The following is an 18,356-nucleotide window of genomic DNA, read 5'->3' as shown; positions in this document are numbered from 1 at the left end:
AAGCATTTTATCCTTTTTATATCTGAATACGGAGTGGGTGGAATGTGTTTTTTCGGCTTTTGTCTGGGGGATGCTGTGTGTGTAGAAATGTCGATAGTTTCCATTATTCCCAGTGAATGCAGCGTCTCTCCTCTGTGACCCGATTTGGCACCACCCATGTCGAATAAGACCCCGAACACAAAGGTGGGGATGCTCGTGCTTCGGATTGTCTCTTTGTTAAGCTGGTGGGAGTTTGATTTGCCACGGGAAAGAAAAAGTAAGCATTCCACTGGGAACGAGACCTTTTCTGATTGCCCTTATTGCAAAGTATAAACTGCACACGGAGCCTGGGGGGGATTGAGGAGGTCAGGAAGCCTGATCAATACTCACATTTTCACAATAAACATGTTGAATATGTATGAGAGCGTACATATCCATGCAGCATCCATTTCCCTCCTCACTTCCTCGTTGAATGACACGTTTGATGGCGTGCCCTGGCACCAGTTTCATATCCTTTGTAAATATCTCGATGTGGAAGAGAGATATGTGCGCTACAGTGAGGAAAGCTGAGATTTGAACTCCCACATCAGTGGCACAATCTTCACAGGAGCTGAAGCATCTCATATTGATTGAAACACTTGTGAGATATGACATCATGAGAAAGTAGAGAGGGATATCTTTTTTCTATTCATGACGTGTGTTCATAAAAACTCATTTTCCCATCAAGGTCAGAGTGAAAGTGAAAAGTGAGCACAATGAAAACAAAGTTTGGAAAAACTGGATATACAATGAATTCTGTTTAACCACCTTCTTATAATCATCACTGTTCTAATCATATGCAAAATGTATTTATAAAGTGCAAGACGATAACGCAAAGTGTAGCAAAGTCAAGTCCAAAGAGGTGGGTGAACTGATTTTAAAAAGTGCCCGCAGATCCCACATTGAAAGGAAGAGAGCCACAACCTCAAAAGCAAGGTCTCCTTAGTGTTAAGTTTAGAGCCCGGGGCCAGATTAACCTGCGAGGGGGCCCCAGGGCAAAAATAAGATGTGGGCCTCAGAAACCAAATAGTGTTTTACGCTTGAATATCATGCAAACATGAATTGAAATCCTGACTTCAAGGTTCCTTATAATGTTTTTGCAAAAAGTGTGTAAATCGAATAGATTGTCAAGACTGCATCGTTACTCGCTATGCTACCATAGAAGGGGATAAAAAAGGGGTTGCTCAGTGTTATTTGTACAGTAAAATCTCAGAAAGTTGACGGTAAAAACACCTTATCCTTTGACCCTTTTGTTTACTTCCCGAACATACATGTAGGGACATCACTGTGTAACACTCGTGCTTCTATTGGCTAGCGCTCCAACACATTCAATGTGATAGGCTTAGCGGCGGGACATCTCTAAGCGGTTGACCAATCACAACAGAGCCGGCCAGCTAACTGAGAAAGACCTTGCAAAGTAAGTATTTCTGATTGTGAAGACATTTTAAAGAAATCAGAGAATATTAAAGCTAAAAAGCGGATTAAAGGGGCCCATATTTTTTTTTTGGGGGGGGGGGGGGTCCATTTCCTGTAGTGTGCTGTATGTTTTAGCTAGTTTAGTAAGAAGGACAACAATAACATATTTGGTATAAAAATGATCCATTTAAGAAAAGACTTCCCTTTAAATCCATAGTCATTATTTAGTTTGGAAAATATTGTGACAGGCCTTCGTGAATCCACATGGACTAAACCCAAGGGCAGTGTCTTTTAATTATGAATTTTTAAGTGAAAGCCCCTCCCTGGCTGTCTGATCCCCTGAGACAACTTCTCTCTCTTGGCATTTAAAAAACAATCAACCTGTGGGAAACTTTGCAAATATCACTGGATTCAAAAAAGAAAAACATCCCCGAGCTTCTTCAGCGCCGCATGCAGCCCACCCCTCATTCCACAAGTCTTTGTCATTTTCATATCCTTCGACTGCGCCTCAGGCTTTTTAATAATTGAATTAATTATATTGACATTGTTGAGTATCCTCCTCTAATTGTAATAGGATCGCTGGGGCGATAAGACTGTCTGTCAGAGTCAGAGCTCCTTCTGGACATGTGTGAATACGACAGATATGTCCGTATAAAATAGAGTCCTACTGTGAGAGTGGGCATACATTGCCTGCTGCTGAAGGCCCATTTGTACATGTTTATATGCACTCGCATTGGCCCGCGTTTATATAAACAACAGTATCCTATTTGTTATTCCTCTAATCAGTTTCTATAATATGCTCCACCATCTGCTGCATAACCCCACACCGGAAATAAAATAGGGTGCCAGTAGCTAGGTCTATAGGGATTTGGCTAGCCGGATAAAGTACCTGCTATACCAAATAAAGAGTACCTTCTTTGTGAAATGACCCACACCAACTGTTTTCCACTTGACTACTATATGAGAAAATGCAAAATACAAAATGCAGGAATAAACAATATTTGTGTTATTGTATTGTTGCAGTCGTCACCTTGACACCCTCCCACCTGAATATCTCCCTTTGTCTAAGTTTCAAACTAATATCCAGTTTTACTTTTTAAACTAGACCGAAGGGAAAAAATACATTACTTTTATCATACACAATGCTAAATGCATTAGTTTAGATATCTCAATATGCATTTAGGCCTCCATTAAATGATAAATATAAGGCCCTTGAAAAACCTCTCTGTGGTCCTTTTGTTGGATAAAATAACAACATCTCAACTAAGCATTTTCAAGATCTGCAGAACCTGATAACCTTCGATACAAAAGCAGCAAACCTAATGCTCTCCCTTGGATGTAGTCCTCATAGCTACTCCAGGATTGTAAGAGGTTGTTATGGTTATATTTAGGCATCTGCAGCACTTAAGTGACTATAACCAAAGAACCTTGGAAAATACATTTACAGCATCACTGGTGAGTCAAACTCTTATTGGACAGAGTTTTGATGAGCTGTCGTCCAATCAGGTTAGAGGTTTTGTCAGCAGGGGGTAGCTAAAGGAATCCGATTAATCCCACTCCTCGTAACTTTGTTAAGTATGATGGACTTATCTGCACTCTTTGCCATAACTTCCAAACTTTGATGTTCATACCAGTTAGCGAGTGAGTTGATCTTCCTCTCTGGCATCTTCACATCTACAAATCTGCTGCCATGAAGAATCCTCATTAATAAAAAAGCATGCTGTGATGCAGAGCGTGGGCACGGTTGTAATTTGGGGCCAATGGATACAAGTTGTCAAAAGTCCAAGGTAGAAATTAAATTATGTAGATGGAAGTCACTTTTAAGAAGAGATTTAAAAGATTAAGATCAGACATGTTGTTCCAAAGCCCTGAAGGCCCTGACATGAAAAGCCCCTCACCTTTACAAGTCTCACCTTCTTAGACCTACCCATAATACCTTCAGTTTGATCGTCTTATATTATGTTCTTACTGGGTGGACACTTATGATAGTTGATGAGCTCTTTGGGGATCATTTTCAATAATCTAGGTGAACCAAAGGTTGTTTTGTTGCCCCTTTTAGTGTTACATTTGGCCAAAAATATTACACTCAAGTGTACAGACAAGCACCGACATCTCCCATTTAAAAAAAAGCATACCCATTTTAGCACTTAAATGCATGCTGCCAAGTTTTGAAGCGCAAATGTTCCTGCAATTGAAGCTACTCTACTGAAGTGAAAGTAACAATATCACACTGTGAAAATGGTCTAATTAAAAAGCAAAAATCCTGCTTTGAAAAAAAATAAAAGTACAACACTTGAAATTGTTGCACTGTAGAAGATATCACATTTTTGGATTGTTATTCTTGCTGAAGTCTTGTGAATGTATTATTTGGTTAAACTAATGCTACCAACTGTGAATACTGTTGGCAACATATTTTCTAGTCCTATCGTGTTTTTAGTTTCAAAATACCATTCTAAATGAAGTACTGCTGCAGAGATGTGTATACAATTTAAATGTACAGAATTTTTCAATAAGAATGATTGTTTGACATTTTTCTCCAAATTGTTGAAAGTCCTTGTGTCAAGCATTCCACTTGTTGATAAAATGTTTAACAGAGAAAGGAATACAACATATTAACCTACTCAATCAATAAAATACACGTAATGTTTTTCAAAAAGGAACGTGAAAATCTGCTCTCAACGGCCATGTATGATTCTGTCCAGATTGGAGAAGCGTTCTTTAGCCTTCATCCGCTTCAGCTAACATCATGTCTCTTTATCATTTTACATGTGCTTGGTGGTACAGCATTGTCGAATCGATACGCATTCAAACTACTTTCCCACACAAATATACAAATATTATTACACAAACAAAAACTAATGCAAGATCAAACTGATCCCAATGCACCATGTAAGTGCTCAGTAGAAGGCCTACAACAATCACTGGTATTGTCCTTTACATGTCATTTGTTAGACGCTTTTATCCAAAGCGACTTACATACATTTGGGGTGGAGTGTCTTGCCCAGGGACACAACGACATGCTGACTGCAGTGGGACTCGAACTTGCTAACCCCTGATTCGAAGTCCAGCACTCTATCCACTGAGCCACAGCCGCCCTTTAGAACCAGTTTCCAAGGGCAACTTGTGCATCTATGTTCTCATAAAACCAGATGCAATCCATTCCAAAGAAGAACGAGACTTTTATTTTCAGATATATAGTGTGTGTGCCTTTTAGTGAAATGGTTCAAGTGAAAGCTCTCAATTGATCCTTTTGTCCAATTTCTACAAAGAAATAATAAAACCACTGCACATCGAGCTTCATCAGTCTAAAAGCAGACCTCTTCCAAAGGTTAACGCCTTTGATATTCAGCCTGAGGACAGCTGCTTGTTTGTGGGAGACAGAGTGTCAGAGTGCATCATGTCCAAGGTCCTGGGGAGAGGGGATACATCAGACACCCAACTGTAATGGCCTGTAATTAGAGAGCTGATTAGTAGAACTAATGACCCAATAAATGATCCTTTTTCCATATCTCAATGTCTTTGGAATGAAGCTGGAGCGGGAGATAGGGGACAAACAGCATAGCTGGACGACGTGAGGACGGCCCCCGCTCTCGTTAACCTAATTAACATCTATACAGGTGAGTACGTGATGATGAACATAATGAGGCAGTCCGGATGTGTTCGCAACATTTCAGGTGACAGCTGTGTATAGCTATTGTCATTTTTTATGTGAGGTTTTGCACAAGAGGGTGATCTGGTGACAAAGATCCCCATAGGCAGAGAATTATAGACGTGGAGAAGACTTCAACTAATGGTGTGTGCGACAACAAATTGAAAGGCTCAAGTTTGGCATTTTTTGGGGTCTAGAAATTACACAAAGTAACAAAGTATAGCTTAACAATTAACAAGGAATGTTCTAATGCAACAAAATGTTACAATTAACTTTCTTTAAGTGCAAACACACTGTAAAAGGTAGCGACCAATCAATAACAAGTTGCCCAAAATCAAAGCTTGTTTATTGTCTATTTCATACTCAAATTGAGAGCATAAACTCATCAGGATAATGTTCAATACATTTATAAGTATAAGTGGGAAGTATGGTCATTTTTTCGTAGACTTCTATACATTCTACTTTATTTTCAACCATGGAAGTCCCTGCTGTCAATAGACCGAATATAGGTTTAAGGTGCTTCTGCATTGACTTTACTTTCCAGACCTGCATGTAACAAAAATATCTTTCTTTCTTTTTGTAATCCTCTGCACTCCTTCTATGTCTAGAAAGGATTTTGCGGCAAACAGCGAGCTCCCTCTCTCTGTATTCAGCAGAGAGTGCTGCAGGCCACGGAGTAATAGGTGGCTTGGGGCACATCAGATGGGGAATAACAGTGGTGATTATCTTCTCTACCTCCTTGAAGTAATAGATGAAAGCCTCGCCATCATGTAATAGGCTACTTAAGTCTGTCAAGGCAGGAGACATTTTTACCCCGTCCTTATTTTGCCAGACTCGGCTCTCCCCTCTTTTGTGGTTAAATACGCTTTGGCTGATAGACCCCGATGAATAGCAAAGGGCCGTTCTTCCTCCCGCCTCCCTGACATGAGAATAACAAAAAGCACACAGGCGATGTGCTTTTAGTTCCCTTCAGGCTAAATCCCTGCAATCAAGAGTCATTTGAGATATGACACACCCAGGCGCCAAAGAGCAGCCTGGCTAGGCAGGAATAATCACACTGTTATCCATACTGTGACATCATTAATAAGGCGGAAGAGAGGGACAAACCCCGAGGTGAGGAGTACAACGAGGCAGATAAATGGCCTTGTTTTTCCCAGAGATCACATAGATGATGTTTTTTGCTTCTTCATATCACTTAGCCCTCCGCGGCTGCCTCAGCAGGAGCTCTTGTTTAGCAGTTTTGGAAGACACAAGGCTAGTTGTTAGCAGCGAGCGATGACGCCCTCCGAATGTGCAGCATTGAGTCGAGAGTGTGTTATCTTGTAAAAAAGCTCACCTCTAATGGCTGCTGATGCCTCGGCGTTGGGTGTTAATTTGCATCAAGCACCACGCACCCATATGGTAATCCTACAGCACCTGCTATATCTTTGCATAATTCTGCATAAAATCCTTATCTTACTCTTTCACGAGATGCGTCCTTTAATGTTCTTATTGGGAAGACAACCCTAACGCGAGCCGATAAAACTATCTAAATGCAAATAAACAGCATAATCGTGTCAAAATCGATTCAGAGTTTAGCATAGCACGGCTTCCGCAGAGGACATTGTTTTAAATCAGACTCTCTTCCGCTTGTATGATCACATCCTACTCTTCCATTATTGTTTTTCATACACAGGACCATGCTTGGTCAGACATCACTTGTTATCCATTTGATGTTCCATATAGCCAAGGCACATTTTAAACCAAAGCCTGTAATATTACAAATCCAAGTCCATCTATTCTTAAATTCTGTCGGTTTCTCTGCATCTCCTCTACCTCCCCACTCCCGTGTGTGTTTAACCCCTTTGTTGCTTCATTAAGTAGATGTGTATAGACTTTTACATCAGAGCACTTCACTTTCCTTAATCGTGGAATTATACCTGTGAGAGATTTATTTTCTGTAGGGGAAATTATGTTTCTGCTTTTATTCACAAAAGAATGTTCCGACATGTGTTTCAGGGTGATTTAAAGACTATTTTTCACTTAGTTGTATATGTTTTGCAGCGCTACTTAGATGTTTAACAAATGCTAAAAAAAAATCCTGTCTACGCTGCACGTTTGATTTGATCTTGTAAACTATCTAAAGACGGTGTTTTCCTGTGTTGTCTTGGCTTTATAGTGCTCATAAGAATATTTGTATATTTGTTATATTATTTATTCAGAGCATAGGAAAAACAAGGTTGAAAGACATCATGTGAGTGCATGTGGCACATTCAGACAGCAAGGGGAGAGGAATAAAGGGATCTGAAATGGGAGAGAAACTAATGTAACTGGCAGAGCGTTTTGTTTTTGTGCACAGAGAGCTTTCCTCACAATGAACTCCTGCATGTGACCTGGGGAGCTCATCAGCAGAAAGTGAAAGCATTAATTACCTGAATAAAGGCAGCTGGCACGGCACCTTTTAAAAAATGCGCCTTCGTTCAGACTGCAGGAGAGAGAAGCAGAGAGATTTCAAAGCTTATTGGGGAGGGAGCCATTTTACGTAGTCTATAAAACCCATTATTCTCTACATAGTTGACAGAATTGCAAGATGATATGATTGAAAGGAGGTAATGGGGCCCCCTTTCAACAATAACAGTTCCCAGTTTATTTCAACTAAATTACTCTTTAGCAGAGCAGCAAAGAACGTTTCCCTCGTTGCACCGCTGAGGGGCAATTTCCAGTTTTCCAGATCATATTTATGCATTCTGACTTATGCTCATAAAAGTTAATTGTCACTACTTCTTGCTGCTTCTAGTTGAATTGGTTTTGCACGGTTTGTCTTCCAAAAAAATAAAATATGAAAGCTTTCATTGCAAAATAATATTCTTTTTAGGAGAAACAAGTGTATCACTCCCTGGTACGACTTTCATCATTGGAATCTGGTTGGAGACCATGAAAAAACTGGGTAAATACAACATTTCAAATCAATACCGTACAAACAAGCAAAGCTCCCAATGTTCTCCCCTCCCATAGAGAGCCCTCACCTCGCTGCATGTAGCCGTGTGAAATAAAGCTGCCATGGTCCCACTGTGCTGTATAACTGCTTATTACGTACATGGCCCGGGTCTCAACGTGCACCTGAATATAATTGGCGCTGCTGCAGTCATACGGCTTCAGCGGGGGGGGGAGTCAGGGGCTTCTGATGGTGCGCATATCAGAAAAGACTGTTGCTTTTCGTTTATAAAGTGCATTTGAGAGAAGCAAAAGTTTGCATCGTGTCCAAAGTAGTTATTCTAGAAGATCTGGTCAAGGCCAAAGAAATAACTGAATCAGATTTTCTGATCAAATAAATGTTATCTAAACATTTGTATCATTTCCAGAATCCTCAAAAACCTTTCTGATCATCTGGGTTAAAAGTATTTAGATTGCAGCAAATGTTCTTTCCAAACTGAGCCAATGATGTTCGCTGGAATTACATTCCTCCTTTAATTAGTACAATGTTATTTAATTGTATTAGTTCTTATTGATGTTTATTTTCCAAATGTTATATTATCATATCATTCCTGGTTTGCTTGTAATGAATTTGTATCCATTTTATGGCTGAAATTTGAGTTCCGAGATAACATTTTTGACATGGTACTGGTTAATCAAGCTCTGATTGGTAAGGTTATTGGCTCTGTTGTGGTTGGTCAACCGCATACAGACGTCTTGCCCCTTAACCTATCACGTACAATGTGTCGGAGCGCTAGTCAATTGAAGCGTGTTAAATATTGATTTTACTGCTATGTTAAAGAAGTAAACAAAGGAGTCGAATGGAAGCATTTCAGGAAGGGGTTTGAGCATTTGCTGACCAATGACATGCTCAAAAACCTGTGGAATAACCCCAAAAGCACAATAGGGCCTCTTTGAGACACCGAAAATACCCTCAGAGTAGTTTGAGTTTTTCAAAGATTACATAAAAAGTAAAAAAAGTGACAAGTTAAAGACTAGATGATATATAGATGCTGCTTTTCCACATTTAAATAAATAAACGTATGCATGGTGCTGGATCTTCTCTGCATTTAATGACTGTGTTATGGCTCTGCATCACTGAGAGCAACAACAAGCAGACATATTAACTATCTCCTTTAAAGCTCATCAATTATTTGGGCAGAGAGGAGATGTCCATTAACCGAGCATACAATAAGCTGCTACTTTAAGGCATGTCGCCTGTCATTTTCCCTTTTCATGTGCAAGATACCCTATAATCAACAGGCTAAAAGGAAAAAAGAATCCTGCTCACCGACAGCACTGAGAGCATAAATTACCCCAATTTACTGTCACAAGAAGGCCGGGCTAGCATTAAAGCCTTGTTAGCCTCAATGCCAGTGCCCATTCAATTACATTATTACGTGTGTGCAATAGGTAGCATCGCATTCAGTTAACACAGGGGCTGTTATTTCATGTCTGTGATATCTCCCTGTGTTAAAAATCACAGAAAACATTGAACACCTTTTTTCATCAGAAGCAGACTAGTACCGTACTCAAATTCAACACAAGAAGCAAAATCGAAAGAGAAATGGATTCTTTGAAGTGATTACCAAAGAGGCGACCTCTTATGTCTAAGATATCAGTACGGGTGTTAGTTCTCACAATGGCAGTGGGATGTAATGAAACTGAAGGAGAAGTGCAGTGTGGACATGACAGGCAGCAGAGGGTAATTGGTGAGCAGGAGACAGACGATAAGGACATTACCAGGTGTGTCATGTGACCCGCTGAGGATCAAAAACTCTTTTCACAAACATGACTTCATGAGGTAGAAGTCAGGGAAAGACAAAAGGCTCAGCTCACAGAGGAAACAACTTGAAGTTTGACATGTTGAAGGCACGTATTAATACATGTGTGAATTGACTCTTGCCTTACTTAAAACTTGAGAATTTCTTGGTTGCCTATAACAACCAGTGGGCTGATTGTTATGCAAGGTGTTAATGTAATTTAAATGTATCTTAAACCTTTTACTATGCTTTTTGTCCCAAGTGTAGGGAGTTGGAGGAAATCTGTAAACATAATTTCCAATAATTAAACTACAACTATACTGAAACAATAAACCAGCAATAATGGTTTATTGCCTTGCTAGCTAATGTTAGCTCAGAAATGTTAATCCCAACAAACAACCAGCTGGCCCCACATCTGAGACAAACATAAAGTTTGCAAATAGCCCAACAAATAACATTTCTTGGCTAGTAAAGATGACTGACATTATGAGAATTGGACCAACATCAAGGGATAACTTGGATCAACATGTTCCACTTTTTAAACTAAAATTCTACTCTCATATTCAAGTTGCTTCTCGTTTCTTCTTGTTGTTTGGTAAGCTGCATAATTAAACTAGGAAATCTAAATAACATAGACACAGATTGCCTTTGTTTGTACAGTAGCTACAATGTGTAGTTGTATTTACAGAAATATGCAAATTAGCTTCATCAGCCTGCTTTAAATAAAGCCCCCTGTCACTATTTACGCTAACCTCTGACACAAACAATCTGAGGAAATGTAGTCAAACAGCCAGTGTGTAACAAGTGATGCTACTGCATATAAACGGCAGATTAATGCTAATAAAGTTCCTCAACAAACCCCGCTGAGTCTGATGAGTCAGTCACCTTCAGATGCAGCCGCACAGCGAGGAGCCCAGAATCAAATGAGCATTCAGTGGAGGTGTAAGTCTAACTCAGTTTCAAGTGAGCTAGAGGCAGAAATCAGGCTTCAGTGCCTGTGTCCTCCCAATTTCAGTAATCAAAGCTCTGTAAATTGCAAAGGCTCGGGAGATAAACTGTTTCGAAACCCTGCCATGGATCAAATGGGCAATCTCGATTCAAGCCAACTACAACATTAGCCCAGCCACTTTCAGTTGTGTTTTTTTTTTTTTTTTTTCTGTTCACCTTCCAGAGAGAAGCCACATTTAATTTCTTCCCACGTGTGCCGAGAGGTCTCTCATACAGTGCGATCAATTCAAAACAAGAATAAGGGCCAAGCAGGATAGAAATGTCATTATTTTAATTCCTTTCGTAGCTGCCCTCAAGCATGAGTCACATGAATGTATTTGTGGCCAGATGAGAGGATTAGTGTATTGATTACATACATGATTAAATGTAACAACACTTATGAGGGCTTCTGGGAATTAAAAAAACATAATTGTGCAAACTGACGTCATGAGGCTGATTTGAAATGCAATTGTTGGGCTTTGTTTTCCCAGGATGAATTGTGAGCCTTGTTTTTACTTTCTCAGTTGTATTTCTATATGTGGCTGTTTAGAAAACAATAACAAGGTAAAATGTACTTATTTCATACTGTTTATTACTGTAGACTATTGTAATGATAAGAAAACATCTGTAAACGGTTTATCCCCCAGCTCCCATATGAGTTTTTAGGAAGAATCACACATTTTGTTTTAATGTTTCAGTGGCTCCCTTTAATCTGTAATTTCAAAAAATGCCATCATGTCCTTGTGAGTTGCGTTATTCCCTTTTGTTTCTTTAAAATCTGATGAGTAATGTGATAAAAAGCTACAAAAGAAAACAATCCAGCGGACTGAGATCAGTTTTCCCTCCATTTGTGTCTGAAATGAAAAGTTAACACTGGCAACAGATTGCATCAGTGAAAATCCACTGCTCCACTTATGATAACTTGTCTCTATATGTTAGTGCTTTTACATTGGTCAAGTTTCACTTTAAGTGATGTGCTGCCCTTCATCTGAGTGCAACATATTATTGTTCGCCTTGAAATCATATTACAGCCTGCTTACAGCTCTTTGGAGCTGGTACATAAAGCTAAAGAAGTCATTACATGTTCACCTTCTTAGTTTTGCTCATTTACATGCTAACATTTGACATTCCCATCAGCATAGTCATTATTTTTAATTTAGTCGTAAAAAATAAAAAGTCAAAATGTTGACCTGTGATGGAGCCATCGAAGTTATTACATTTTATCCAGAGGGGGAAATTAATTAAATTCTGCATCAAATTTCATGGCAATCCATCCATCACATGCAAAGTTGTGACTGTGTTTACCCTCAATATCAGTCCAAGGTGTACCGAAGGGATTAATGGCACCAAGGAACTACACCAAGCATGCTCCAGTAAAAAGACTATAAAAACAGAAATGTAGCTAAGGTAATGGGAGCATTGTTGTTTATTAACAGCATCCTGTTGTCAATATGTACCACTACTACAAAATAGGGTAAAGAAAATTGACGGGCACTGATACAGAGCCCCCACGCCTCTCTGTGAGTCAATATAACAAAGATTTAGGATGAGAAGCACTCACAAAAAAGACGGGATTCGCCCTCAGGCTAAATCCAAACAGTTAGCTCGGTTGCCATCTGAGATTGGCGATTTATCCCAGCGTGGTTATGAGCCGATAGTTCTTCGTATCTCACCAAAATATCACTTCTTCTGAAGCTGTTCCTTCCTCTTTGCCATGGTGTGCCGCCACAGTAAGAACATGATAAATATCACACATCAAAATGACTTAGCTCTTGGTTGGTGGTCTTTTACTGTCATCTGCAAAGCCTTTCAAAGCAGCGTCTGTCCCCCATTCATTCTGTTCTGGTGGCATCAGATAACAAGCTAGAAAAAAGTTAACCAATCTTTAGAATCTACAATAATCTGACATGAAACTTTTCACTGTTTACATAAATGTGCAGGGAAATAAAGCCTTTTGAAGTCTGTTAAGAAAACTTCAGGTGTGACAAAATAATGAGATTTACTGTTTGCTTATTCTCCTGTGTTTGCCTTTAATAGGTTCGAGCAAGAGACTAGAGCACACAGACGCCCACAAAGACTTCTACCAACATTAGTTTGTAGCTATCAAACTGACAGTGCTGGTATAAACACTGGAGGTTAGGTGTCTTTGAATAGTCATTTAATAATTCAAAAATATAAAAAAATTTAAGTCACTGGAGCTAAATATACAACAGTGTTCTTTCACTGAGAAAGACCTTGCAAAGTAGTAAGTATTTCTGATTGTGAAGACATTTTAAAGAAATCAGAGAATATTAAAGCTAAAAAGCTGATTAAAGGGGCCCCTATTTTTTTGGCGGGGGGGGGGGTGGTTCCCTTTCCTGTAGTGTGCTGTATGTTTGTGTGCATGTAAATGGCCTCCAAAAGCTAAATTCCCAAAGTTCCCTCGCTTCCATTGGACTCCCTTGTTTACTTCTGTAACATAATGACATCACCATGTAACACTCCCCTTCTATCATCTAGTGTTTCAACACATTGCACGTGACTAGGCTAAGGGGCAGAACATGTGGTTGACCAATCACAACAGAGCCGGCTAGCGAACCAATCAGAGCAGACTGGGCTCTGGTTTCAGACAGAGGGTGAACAGAGGTGCTGCAGCACAGGCAGTGTGAGAAAAATAAAGAGCTTTTTGAACATTAAAGCATGTCACACAACAGAGGCACAAAAAAAAAAATGTGTAACTTAAAATGAGCAAAATAGGGCCCCTTTATGGAGAGTTATAAATATTCCTATAAGACATGTCCAAGTGTCTCTATAACTTATATAAATCCGTAAGACGAAAATAGAGATACAGCAAACTAATCTCACAAATACTCAAGTCTATCCTCATATAAATGTTTTTTTGAGCACTTAATATGCTCCTTTAGGCTGTTGTCAAATCCATCAACAACTGTTCTGTCTTTCAACGACACAATACAAGAGGGATGCGAGACAAAACAAGGAGCACACATATATTTTTTTAGTCAGCTGAAATTACTTTCAATTAGCAAAATGACTGTCACCCAATTTCATGGTGTTGGAAAACAGCCAGAGAATGCTGTGGACTTAGTAGATAATAGATTATTAATTGAAGACAGTTGTCATCTCTGACAAATGTCACCAAGAATGCCTCTGTCTAGAGACAGCAGGGAATTCAGGGCAGTGAGAAATAGCCAAGAAGTCTGGCAGTCAAAAATACATAGAAATAAAAACCTGGCAGCATGTTCTCATCAGAGAGTAAACTATCCTGCATTCAAGCACTAGAATCAAGCTGTCATGCCAAAAGCTTTCTGTACTTTGTATAAAAGTGCATCGAATTGTTCCAAAATGACAGTCTTTGTGATATCAAGGGCAGTCCATCTTACAGGAAAATAAGATTCAATCTTTGCATCAAATGTATTTTCAGTGTCAGAGAAGGAGGGGATGACGGCATGATGAAACATGCTTATGGGCTGCTCGCAGTAACCAGTTTAGTATTGATTTTGCCTTTACAACACACTGCAGTATATCAAATATTATTTTACATTGACAATTGATTTAACAAACAGTGCACCGTGGCATGAGTTCTTAACTGAGTTAGTGGTGGAGTCGTGTTCAATTGAGTTCTGCAGGAAGTTCAGAAGAAGCCTGCAGTATCTTCCGGCTGTGTTTCAGAATGACATCATGTATTAGAGGATGTTTGGATCCTGTCTGTATCCTGTCTCTACAACATTCCCAGCGCAAATACGTTTACCCAAGTACTGTGCTTTTAATCAATGTGTATTTAATTTAGAGTTTACAAGATGTATGATCATGAAGCATGAAGCATTTTCGCGGCGCTAACTGCATGGCTCCATCGATGATTCTCTGTCATTTGTTTGTAAACCAGGGATGCTTGTTAAGAAAAGCACTTCTTTGCAACAATACTTAAGGTTTTGCAAGTAAATGTCGACTACCTTTCCATGCAAAACATGTGTCTGCATTTGATTAGCTCAATCAGAAACACAGGGAACAGAAAGTCAAACAGGTAGTGTCTGAACTCTGAGGAATCTTGAGAGCGCTAACATCTTTCCACAGGAGGGAGCAAGTTAAATTGTCCAGATCTTCATAAGTACTTTCCAACAGTGCAGCGGCACCGTGGTGACCCTCTCAAGTCCAATTATAGCCGATGCTGAGCCTCTTTCCGAGATCCCAGCAAGCTCACCTAAGATGCTACGCTTGATGTTCATTGGCTATGCAAGAGGTGTTTGTCCCCGGAGAGTCTCCACCATCTTTGTTAATTACCTCGCATCTTCCTTCTACATTGGAGACGGCTCCTCAAGTCAAGATGAGGAGGGAGAAGTGGGAACCTTGAAGCTGGCAATTATTCCTCACATTGTTCAAGTTTCAACTGCTGTCAACTTAGAAAGAAAAAAAGAGTGCAAATTAAACTGAGTGCAGTGTAGCTATTTGGTTTAACTTCATTGGTTTTACCCTCAGTAAAGCTTAACTGGATGTTTATTTTAACACCAAGATGTACGTTCGTTTTTTCCAAGACATGGAGTTTTTTTACGGTTCTAACAACACATTACAGGGCCCTTATTATGCTATAACTAATTTCCTGTAGTGTGTTATACTGTATAGGTTTTCATGCATGTAAATGGTCTGCAAAGACTAAAATCCCTGTTTTCACTCCAGAAGAGTTTCTCTCCCCCTGCCTGAAACTCCTCCAATGGATTCCTTTGTTAACTTCCTTAACATAGTGGCATCCACATAACACTTGCGCTCCAAAACATTGAACGCGATAGGCTAAGGGGCGGGACATCTCTAAGCGGTTGACCAATTACAACAGAGCCAGCAAGCTAGATTTCTGGATGTATAACACATGTAGAATTCTTGACAATAAAGCTGACTTTGACTTTGACTTTAACTTTGACTAACCAATCAGAGCAGACTGGGCTCTGGTTTCAGACAGAGGGTGAAAAGAGGTGCTGCAGCACAGGCAGTATGAGACAAACTAAGCAGTTAATGAACATACAATCATGGAAACATCAGAAAAATTAACCTGAAAATAACCATTATAGGTCCCCTTTAAGTTCAGTATCTTGCTATCGACATGTTCACTGCAGGGGCTGGGGATAAAACCACTGCCCATCTGATTGGTAGATGCCAATTTACCCCTTGGGCCCCACATCTCCATGTAGAGTCGTCCAAAGCAATTTGGTTGCAAGATGTGTGATCAACGTCAGAGCCATTTAAACACTTCTTTAAATCAGCATTTTACGATTGGAACAACCTTGCCTGGGTTAGGGAAAGTGAGCGGTCCAGTTGATTTAAGTCTGATGAAATTAAATGGGTCTGCTGCCATGTGGGTCCAACAACTGCAAGGATAGAAATAGGGGTATGGCACTATGTTAGAGAGGCAGCTTTGACACTGGGTTCAGAATTGATGATGTAATGCTTTGAGCCCCCACCCTGTCTTTGCATTAGTCTTTATTTATGACCCCAGCTTCAGTAAACAGAATGTGAATGCAATGCTGTAATGTCTCACATCTTCCTGGGCAAACACATTCTCAGCCCAGCACTTTATCTCTGCATATTTCTCACCCAAATGTTCTATTTTTTCCCTCAGCCTGTCAACTGGTGGAGCCTTTTTTTCATCCAGTCGGCCAAAAAAAAGGTAGAACAGAAACAAATCAATGCAGGTATCCGCAGTGAAACTCTGTTAAGATTGGCTTGGCATCACTTCTCATCAGTATTCCATAATCATTCACTAAGTCTATAACCGAGCATGGGCTTCTTTAATTGCCCCTCTGCAGGCAAGAGAGTTTAAAAAGAAGAAGAAAAACACCACATTCACTGAGCTGTCGAGAAGAGCAGAGAGTAAATACAGCCAGCCATCACCCAGGCTCCTTTGCACCCCCCATTATTTATTGGCCTTGCCGATGCCGTGCCTGGGATTGCTTCTTTTGCTGCCCTCTCTTGCCCACTCCATCACACATTGAGTAAAGTCATGATCCAGCTGGGGTTTTTAACTGGAGCTGTTGGCCTCAAAACATGCTAACCCAGGGCGTAGTATTTCAAGCTGACATGTCGCCCCCGGTGCCTTAATCAGGGGCCGGAGTGCCAGGCAGCTGGTGCCAAAGCTGGTCCTTCATCTCCACACACTCAGCATTTGAATACGTGCTTTAAGCAAACTTCTATCCAGCAACCATTTTGAAATTCAAATGCAGGAAAACACCTGGTCTATGGCAGTTGTCAATTGTAATTCAGCCAGAGGCTCATTAGTAAAATTAGATAGATGAAAGGACATTTTCATAATAGAACCATCATGTTTTAAACACAGAGCTCATTTAGCACGGTTAGCAGAGCACGTCCAAACTACGGTGAGCTCTGACTGGAGATGTGAGAGTACACAAAGAAATACATTTGCATATACACATAATTAGATTCCCTTCAAAGCGATGGTGTGAGAGCATCAGAAACTTATGGGAAATTAATAACTGCAAATAAAAAAACAAAAAATCAACTAATTATTTCACAAACATTTAAAATATATTTATTCAGAAAAGGGCAAAGGGAGATGTTCGAGGAACTTTATATTGTAAGCAATTAACTGTTAGGAAATACCAAACCAATAACAACTGAAGCTACACATGGCAGCCATGATGGCAGCTATTGCATGTATAGATTTTTTTGATGAGATGTTCACTTGTCACAAACAAACTTGTTTCTACTTGCACTATTGTTATTGTTTTATGGCTTATATAAATGTACATTGCTTTGTTGGCGAAGCCCGGGACTCAGTTATTCCCATCAATACACTGTAGCTATTGTGCATATGACAATAAAGCCTTTGAATATTGAATCTTGAGAAGGAAGAAGTCACGTCTGGATGAAATGGTGAATGGAGAGGGCTGGGCTCTTCAGAGAGTTGTGAGAGAGGAGGGAACGTTGTAAACCTGAGATGAACTTTAGCTCTGCCATGGTCTCTGCACTGACACCGGGATGAAATGGATTATGAAGTGATACTCTCCCTCTCATGGCACAGTGCAATATATTTCTGTTTGCTCTGTTTTCAGATAGGTTTAGGTATAACGTCTCCCACACTCACTTGTAATGTTGACTTTTATGATTTAAATCGTACAACTGTTTGAAATAATCTTAAAGGGAACAAGTAAAGCAAAGATTACACTATGATTTTATCTTCTGGCTGCCAACAACCGACTGGACAAGAGCTAGGTATCATCAAACTGAATGTTCTGGATCATGTGACAGACAATCCATTGAAAGTAATAAAAAGTCAATCTTCCAGTCTTATTTTTGAGCAATGTGCCTCCTTCTGCTCTGTCACAGCAGGACAGACTCTGAGCCGCAGACTCAACCTGCAGACAACAGGAGTTCCTAAATCTTTGCTGCAAAGGGCAGGACTGTAAACTAAGCTGTTCGCAGTGCGTGAAAGGGCAACAATGGCTGTCAGACACAAGAAAGCAAAAGATCACATAACAGCTGATATAATTAATTTAAACATATAGGAACTTTCACTGTGAATACACTTGGGATAATAATGTTGTCAACTTTTCTAAGATACCTGCAAA

This window comes from Trematomus bernacchii, unplaced genomic scaffold (assembly GCF_902827165.1).
Source record: "Trematomus bernacchii unplaced genomic scaffold, fTreBer1.1, whole genome shotgun sequence".
NCBI lineage: Eukaryota > Metazoa > Chordata > Actinopteri > Perciformes > Nototheniidae > Trematomus > Trematomus bernacchii.
Note: the sequence above shows the minus strand (reverse complement) of the source record.